The sequence below is a fragment of the Lactuca virosa genome, chromosome 4 (genome assembly GCF_052849685.1).
Source record: "Lactuca virosa cultivar CGN04683 chromosome 4, Lactuca_virosa_CGN04683_v6, whole genome shotgun sequence".
Lineage (NCBI taxonomy): Eukaryota > Viridiplantae > Streptophyta > Magnoliopsida > Asterales > Asteraceae > Lactuca > Lactuca virosa.
In genome coordinates this window covers 240975921-240985674 of record NC_136429.1, presented here as the reverse complement: position 1 = coordinate 240985674, position 9754 = coordinate 240975921, and the positions used below count along the sequence as shown (strand labels likewise).

The following is a 9754-nucleotide window of genomic DNA, read 5'->3' as shown; positions in this document are numbered from 1 at the left end:
GAATTATAGAACACAAGCTGATGATAAAGCCATGAACCAAGGAGATGAAGCAAAAGAAGCGGGTCCAGGGAGGGGATCGAAACAAGGCAATCAACATGGAAGTGGCAAAGCTAACCAATGCAGGAATCCTCAGAGAAGCAATCTTCCCCACATGGATCGCCAACCCGGTAATGGTGAGGAAAATGACGGTAGCTGGCGCATGTGCATTGACTACTCCGACCTGAACAAAGCATGCCCCAAAGACTGTTACCCGCTACCAGAAATAGACCAAAAGGTAGAGTCTTTGCAAGGTTTCCAATGGAAGTGCTTCCTAGATGCATACAAAGGATACCACCAGCTACTGATGAATACAAACGATGAAGAGAAAACGGCTTTCTACACGGATCATGGCACTTTCTGTTATATAGAAAAATGTCGTTTGGACTAAAAAATGCATGGGCGACCTATCAGCGGCTCATGGATTCCATGTTTATCAACCAAATCGGTCGGAACATTGAAGTCTATGTCGATGATATGGTCATAAAAAGCCCAGACGAGAACATACTGCTACGAGATGTAGAAGAAACGTTACAGACTCTGGAGAAGGCTAGGATGAAATTAAACCCCGCCAAGTGCACTTTCGGAGTCGAGGAGGGTCAATTTTTGGGATACTATGTGACGAAGGAAGGAATCCAGCCAAGCCCAATCAAGGTAAATGAGCTAGAGGAAACACCTTCACCCTGCACGCTGAGGGATGCACAAGCCTTGAATGGAAAGTTGATTGCGCTCAGTCGGTTCATCTCCAAGTCGGCTGAAAAAGCCATGCCAATGTTCAACACGCTGAAAGGATGCATAGAGAAAAACAACTTTAAATGGACCACAGAAGCCGAATCGGCACTGCAAGAGATAAAGAAAGTACTCCACGCACTCCCCACTCTGGCCAGCCCGATACCCGGAGAGGTATTGCAAGTGTACATGTCCACATCAAAAGATGCAATTTCGTCGGTGCTAACGGTCGACAGACAGGGACGCCAACTACCGGTTTATTTTGTGAGTCGGGCACTACAAGGACCAGAGATGAACTACCCGGTCATCGAAAAACTGGTGCTTGCCTTAGTCTATGCAGCACGGAGACTCCGTCGGTACTTCCAGGCCCACCAAATAGAGGTATTGACAAATTGTCCGATCAAACAAATGCTCCTGAAGCCGGAGACGTCAGGACGACTTGCAAAATAGGCCATAGAGCTAGGAGAGCACGACATCACCTACCACCCCAGAGCAAGCATCAAAGGGCAAGCCCTAGCGGATTTCCTGCTCGAAGTCCCAGGAGAACTCCAGCAGGAAGCAACCAAGGCAGACAACCAAGTGCGCTCGAAGAAAGAGGACAACCAACGGTGGACCCTTTACGCAGATGGGGCCTCCAGCAAAGAAGGATCGGTTGCAGGGCTGATCCTAACTAGCCCAACGGGAGAAGAACTCACATATGCCTTACGCTTCGATTTTCACACGTCCAACAACGAGGCAGAATATGAAGCCCTCTTGGCCGGCCTAAGATTAGCGGTAACAATGGGGGCAGAGAGAGTCACAGCCATGACCGACTCGCGCTTGGCGACTAACCAGGTGTCAGGGGAGTTCGAAACAAAAGACAAGCGAATGGAGAAATATGTCAAAACAGTACAACAAATTACGAGTACCATAAAAAGCTTTGAGATAAAACAAATCTCAAAGGGAAGTAATAAGAGAGTAGATGCCCTCAGCAAACTGGCTTCAACATGCTTCGGACATCTCTCAAAGGAAGTATTGGTGGAAGTACTGAAAGAAAGGAGTATCGACGAACGACATGTCAATTCCCTGTCAATAGCACAACCCAACTGGATGACGCCCATCATAGACTACCTACAGCATGGAATACTTCCTGACGACCACGCGGAGGCTCGGAAGACAAGGATACGAGCCCCACAGTACACGATGATAAAAGGGACGTTGTACAGGAAGGGCCATACGGCTCCATGGCTCAAGTGCATAGATGGCGCAACAGGAAAGCTGGCCCTAAAGGAAGCCCATGCAGGGTCGGCCGGAGCTCAAGAGGGAGCAAGAGCGCTCATAGGCAAGGTATTACGCATGGGCCTCTACTGGCCAGATATACACCAGGACGCGGTCGAGCTAACACGGACCTGCGTGGAGTGCCAGACTTTCTCACCAATGCAAGAAGTCCCGCCATCGAAGTTAACAAGAATAGTTAGCCCCTGGCCTTTCTACCAATGGGGAATCGATATAGTCGGTCCTTTCCCAGAAGCACCTGGGAAAGTAAAATTCTTAATTGTGGAGGTCGACTACTTCACAAAGTGGATAGAAGCAGAGCCAATGGCATGCATCAATGGGAAACAAGTATTCAAGTTTGCTTGGAAAAACATCGTGACAAGATTTGGGATACCAAGGGTCCTAATCAGCGACAATGGCCTGCAGTTCGCAGAAAACCCCTTTAGGGATTGGTGTAAAGAAAATGGAATAGAGCAAAGGTTCATATCCGTGGCGCACCCTCAGGCTAATGGGCAAACAGAGGTGTCTAATAGGACACTGGTACAAGGGATCAAAAAACGGCCGACCAAAGCAAAAGGCAACTAGGTAGATGAACTGTCGGAGGTTCTCTGGTCAAATCGAACCACACCACGAACCAGCACCAAAGAGACACCATTCTGCCTAGCTTATGGAGCCGAAGCGATGCTACCGGAAAAAATAATGGTAGGATCAATACGCACGGAATACTGCAGGGAGTAGGAAAACAGCGAAGGCCTAAGGGAAAACTTGGATCTCTTGGAAGAACGACGCGAACGCTCAAGCATACGCCAAGCCGCCTATAAGAAGGCAGTGGAAAGATACTACAATCAGTGAGTAAGAAACAAGGCGTTCCGAGTAGGAGACTATGTTTTACGGAAAGACGAAGTCAGCCACGCCTAACCCAGGGGGAAGTTAATCCAAACCTGGGAAGGACCATACAAGGTAATTGAGGCGCACCACAACGGCTCCTACTCCATTGAAACTCCGGAGGGGAGGCAGATACCCAGGACATGGAACGCGAGGAACTTAAGGAAGTTCCACGTCTAAGCAATGACAAAACCCTATGCAAAAGGGAAGACGAAGGCACACAGCCTCCAAGCAAAGTCGTAAACCCTTAATCAGTAGGGAAAACGCGAAAAACATCTCAGGGCCAGACTGATCACCCAGACCAATAGATGTACTCTCGGAGAAGTCCAATAGGAAATTATTGTATGAAACAACCATGTATCAGAACTACATAAATAAAAGAACATGCATTATCTTTAGCACGTAATGCAGTGAGCACATCTAACATTCTAGCAAATATAGCATAAAGGATACTCAGTGAATCCAAGATACAGCATACATAAAAGTAGAAAATATAATATAGAAGAAGGCCTAACAAATGATCAACCTACATAGAAGGTTCGATACAATTGATAAAAAGCATAACAGTTCAGCAATTAAAGATATACCATTGTCTGCTTACACACAAAAGCCTTAGAGGCCGCAAGCTAAGAACATCAAAACAAAGGCCTCAGAGGCCATAAAATGACTAAAAGACAATAATACAAAAGCTTCAACAAGATTTTTTCACACCCCAGAAGGGTAGCTCTAGACAACTTCACTGCCACCCCCACCAGCACCACCACCGCCATCCCCACCAGCACCACCACCACCACTCCCACCAGCACCATCACCACCAGTCCCACCAGCACCATCACCGCCACTCCCACCAACACCATCACCGCCATCGCCACCCGTACCTGCACCCAACTCACCCACACCTTCCTCACCATCATCAAATGTACATAATGCCCTCACCCCATCAACGTCCAAATCACCTAATCCAAGCAAACCAGCGAAATCCATAGTTGCGAAGGCCAGTAAAGCATCATCCAAGGCTGAAGAATGACTAGACCGTGGGTCGCTAGCCGAAGGGTCGTACGTCCCGAAATCAACCTGGGCTTTCAAATTCGCCCAACCCGACTCCTTGCCAGAGACAAAAGCAGCATGTCGAATGCGGCTAATGCCACCAGTGAACTCAGGGTGCTCAAGGAGTTTGTCCATCACGCGTACAAGACCCACATGGAAGAGCCAACTACGGTCCGCCCTCAACACCTCTACCTCCCGCTCGCGATCGACAACATCTCGCTCCAAGCTCTCGTTTTGAATCATCAAACCTTCATTCGCCTGGGTCAAAGACTCCCTTGACCCTCCAAAACACCACGAACATCCTCCAACACCGACTTCCCCGAAACCAAAGACTTGTTCTCATCCTCCAGCCGAACAACCATAGCACTTAAGTCCGCCACCCTACTCCTCAAGCTAGCTTCACTCTCGACCAGGGAAGAATGCACACTTTCCAAATCGTCAAACCGTTGCACACAACGAGACCCGGCGGCTAAGTATGTCATAGCCTGCGCAACGGCGTATGCAAGGTTGTAGTCCAAAACGGCATTGCTCATGGAATCCATGTCATCCAGGGTGGCTGGAGGGAGAGCATGGCGGGTAAAATCTAAAGCAGCGGAGCGCACAGACAACCGAGAATCGGGTTGCAAACTCCATCCTGGGATAAACACAGGAATAATGGGGGCAGACCCCTGAAACAACCGCTCCGGACTACTTCTTGGAGACGGAGGATTAACACCAACACTCACAGGAATCGGAACAAGGGGCTGATGAGACACCCTCTCAATACCCTCAGACTGTTGAACATCATCATCGGGTATCAGCAACACATCCCCTGGATCGGAGGAAGGAGAAGATAACAAGCGCAGAAGACCGCGACACTACATCACCCGCCGCCTAATGGGTCCTGAACTACCCTCGGGCGCTGGTCCGCTCATCGCTTGCACGACCTTCTTTTTTCCGGAAATCCGGCGGGCGTTGGTCACTATCCCAACCTTAATATCCACCACATCATCAGCAGCCGACCCAGTAGGACCAGGAGATGCAGTCGCAGGAGTAACAATAGTGTGCGAACCAGGGCGGCTCTCCGATGCGGTCGAACTACCTACGGGCTGAGGAGATACCGGGATAACAGCAGACAAGCGGCGGGGGGAGGCAAAGTCTCATATAGAGGCACTGCACGGTGCAACAGCTTACCCTGGTAGCGACCCCGTAGTACAGAATCCATAGAAACGGAGCATTCGATACCTGTTAAGCAAAACATATATGAAAAGAAAAAAAAGAGGGGGGAGAGAAGGAGAAAGGAAGAAGGAGAAAGAAAGAAGAAAGGTGAGAACAACTTACCCTTTGAGATGGTGTAGAACACATGCATCTCCCCCCGGGACCGACAATTAAGGCTCATTCCGACACCAGCAAGAATCACCTCCGATATCACGTCAACATCCACCTGAAGAGAACGCAGGAGATCTGCAGTTGCCTGCTTATGCGGAAACAGCTTGGGAATAGTGTCTGAAGGCATCGTCGCCCGGGGATGCTCACCGCCGAGCAACTCCTGGTTAACCCACAGCCACCGGTCTTGCCAATTCTTGGGAGGCTTACTGTCAATAACAAGATTATGCCCCCCCCCCACCCCCCCCCCGACGGGCGGAGAAAGTATATTTGTCATTGGTGGCAGCAAACTGGAAGAAATACTTGAAGACGAAATAATCGGGCATGATGCCGTTAGCACGACATATCATTTCGAAAGCCACCACCTTGTGAACAGCGTCGGGAGTCAACATCTGCACGCTACACCCACAACAGCGGAGTATCTCCTCCTGAAAGTCGGTCAACGGAATACGAAGACCAGCGTCAAAAGTCTTCAGGTAAACACCCACCTTCCCAGGAGGAGGTCGAGTAATCAAAGAGTCGGGGACAGGAAATTCCACCCCATCAGCCGGAGTGAGACCATACACCTCTTGAAGTGTGATGAACTCATAAGAACTAGGGGTTGAACCTTGAGCGATAGCCATGGCGGAAAGTAGAGAGAAAAAGAGAGAGGAGGTTGAAAAGGCAGAAGGAGAAATGAAAGAGGAAACCGTTTGAAGAGCAATAAAAGGAAAAAAGGCGGGGTCTGCGAAAATCTCTGACACATGACGTAACCGCCGCGCGCACGTCGAAACGTCACATCGCCGGAAACGAAGCGACAACTGAGTGAGACAACGACACGTGTACCAATAGTTAAGTCCAGAACATCATAGCTAGGTAGCATACGCTACGACTATTGGACTGGGGGAATTGATGACGCGCCCCTTAGAGCGGGCCCGAGGCAGGCGAGCCTCGACAAAGCGTCTCCGATGGGGAGCCGACTCAGCGACCCCGGACTCCCGTGAGGCGATCGCACATAAGGCTCGCCCTCGCCATAATATTGTCTTTTAGCCACAGCGCAGAGACAACGGCTCCAGGCGACAAAGCGTCCAGACAGAGCACAATCGCCTGGACCAATCACTGGGCTGAACACGAATGTGGAGCAGGACTTCCCAATAAGAGCGACTGATCCTGTCGGGATTGCAGTACTGGTCCCTAGTACAGACCGAGGAAGATCTCCACTATAAAAGGGCCTCACCTTGGTCTCGGTAAGGCAAGTCATTTCTTCTCTAGTCTTATACCTCCACTATAACCTTCAGCATACTAACTTGACCGTCAGAGCGTCTTTCCGGGACCTCCTCCCGAAAAATGGGTGACGTGTTTCTTCCTTGTGTGACTTCTCAGGCTTAAGGACCGGCGAATCCCTCTTACGACAAGTGGTTCGGAGCCAGGTCGCATCACATGTGATTAAATATATTAGAACAAATATTGAATCGACGCAAGAATAAATATTTTCCATACGAATCATATGTGATTAAATATATATAATCACATGTGATTAAATACACAAGAACAACTATTGAATTAACACGTGAAAAAAAATATTATCCATGTAAATCATATGTGATTAAATACATATAATCACATGTGATTTAATACACGATGCCAATTATTAATTCGAAAACACGAAAATAAATACGGCCCACGTAAATAATATTTTATTAAATACATATAATCACGTGTAGTTATATGTATCTAATCACATATGATTTACGTGGACAATATTCATTTTTGCATTCACGATTCACTAGTTTTTCACGTGTATTTAATCATATGTGATTATATGTATTTAATAACATATAAATCATATATGATTTGATACATATAATCACATGTGACTCGATACATATAATCACATGTGATTATATACAAGAGAAAACCTAATGAATCAAAAATACAATAACAAATCTTTATAGGTGGGGGTGGGGGTGGTGGCGGTGGGTGGTGGAGGCAGGGTGGTGGTGATTGGTGGTGGTGGTGTGTGGTGATGGGTGGTGGTGGGTGGGTGATAGTTGTCACACCCCGATCCTTGTCGGAATCGATCAAGGCGTGATATATTGTTCAAAGTCTCATGACAACTATGTTATAATATGATTAGATTAAATTAAGTACTAAGTATGCAAACAAGAATCACAACATACAAATACATATCCAAATACGAACAACATTTATTACATCAAATTTAAATTGTCTTGTGGATTTCTAAGGCGCAACCTATTTTTCATCATTCTTCATTCTTCAAATCTACACCATGGGTAAAAACAGGTCAACTACGAGAGTTGGTGAGTAATCAAATTTTAGTAGAGAAAATTGTGAAGTTGAAACATTTATAATTTGAAATTTGTTTTCTTTTGAAGTCGCCAAACAATTGTATTTGAGATAAATGTTTATAAATCAAAAATTGATTAACAATTGATAACAACAACAATAAGTCCTCACCCTATATATATATATATATATATATATATATATATATATATATATATATATATATATATATATATATATATATATATATATATATATATATATATATAGGATGGAGCGTCTAATCATCATACACACTCAACCACGTGTGATCAATCACCTTAGCGTCCCAAGGCGGGGTGGTCAACCCAATAGCGCTATTATTGTCCATAACGTACCTCAAGAATACGGGCATAGTCATGGAGATTAGACTAAAAATGATAATGCACTACAAGTACATGTAGCGTAAACAAACAATAGTTATACAATTAATGATTCACGTATAAATGTCCCAACAATGTCTCAATTGTGATAAAACAATAAAATGAAGTTGAAATATATTAGAACCACATGATACACCCCAAAAGTATTGAAAATTATAAAGTATGGGGTAGATTACTCACTTTAGTCCAAAAACGAAATGCGTGTGTCGTACGATAGACGATTCGGGTCAAAATGGCGTAGAACCTAATATAATTAATAGTTTTTGGTTTAGGAACTGCTAAACAAGAATGAAGTATTAATACAAATAATTAGACACGTATTCTTATATTAGATGAATTAACAATAATTCATTTTGATTATAATATTAAGGTATTTATTTGTTAAATGAATTTTAAATTGAATTACTTACTTTGCATAATTAATTTATATTTTCAATTTAGGCTAGATTTTAATAATTTCTTATTAAAATAATAACTTGCCTAATTATAATTATTTATATGAAATAATCATTAAAATGCATTTTTACATGCTTAAATACTTAGGAAAATAGTTTTAAATAGTAAACAGTATTGAAAAATTATGAAATTATTAGGAAATCATTATTTCATACAATATGAATTACTGTAAAATTTGTATATTTTTCTGAACTGTTTTAGTATTTATTTAATATTTTAATGATTAAACAACACAAAATTCGGGAAAAATAGTAAATGATTCTCAACAAATCTGTAAAATTAACCATAGTTTTATAACATGATGTAGAGCCCAGTGTATAAGTTTCAGATATTTGTTACTATGGGAAGTATTTTTTATATATTTCATTATTAATTAATCAATAAAATCATAAATAATAGTAAACAGTAATATAAATGCATGAAACTTCATATATCATGTTTAATCAGTATACAAGTCATCCCAGAATTTTCTCAGAATTTATTGAATGCAACAAGTAGTTTATGTGAATTATTGCCCTACTTTATTGAAATAATTATGATAATTCAATAAAAATAAGTTATTTTCTGAAAATTTCCAAAACTTCTTATTTTATTGATGGTATTCTGAGAAAAATCAGGTTTATGAAAAAAATGAGTTTTAGATATTTTGGTGGATTTAATTTGTTTCTTGTATGAATTTGAAACTTTTAACAACATACCTTGATGAATGCTTCAAGAGGGATGAAGATTTGAGTATAATAGATTGTTCTTGGATGGAATATGAGTATTCTTGGAGGAAATTTTGAGATTGAGAGTGAGAGAAAGAATAGAGAAGATTTAAGTGGTGAAGAGAATAATGTGTTGGGAGAAAAAGGAAAGGAAAGTGGATGGGAGGTGTGAGTGGGAGACCATGGGAATAATCTTTTTGCTTTTGGTGGTCTTCATAATTTCCCACTAACACAAGCATCTTTTACATAATTAATATATGAGTTTTATAAAATTTAAAGTAAAGTTTATAAAAAATAGAGTTTTATAAAATTTAATGTAAAGTTTATAAAAATGGAGTTTTATAAAAGATAGGTTATTATTTGATTATAACAATCTACTTTGATTTGAAGTTTAATTAGAGAATTCAAGTTTGATTCTTTTAATTTAATTAGAGCATTATACTTTGATTTTATTTTAATATGGTATCATAATTTACTTTGATTATAGTTATAACGTTGTACAATACTATGTTGCTATTAACGTCAAGTTATATCGTATTGCATGGGTTTTGATCCTATTAGCGTCAA

General features: G+C 42.7%; 1 long non-coding RNA gene across 1 annotated transcript; it reads right to left on the bottom strand.

The window, feature by feature from the left end:
* Positions 1–7489: 7489 nt before the first annotated feature.
* Positions 7490–9243, bottom strand: LOC145108681 (uncharacterized). The gene is made up of 3 exons (XR_013708473.1): positions 9179–9243; positions 8205–8299; positions 7490–7578 (listed from the first exon to the last, which is right to left on the bottom strand). It is a non-coding gene; the product is annotated as an uncharacterized LOC145108681 (long non-coding RNA).
* Positions 9244–9754: the final 511 nt, after the last annotated feature.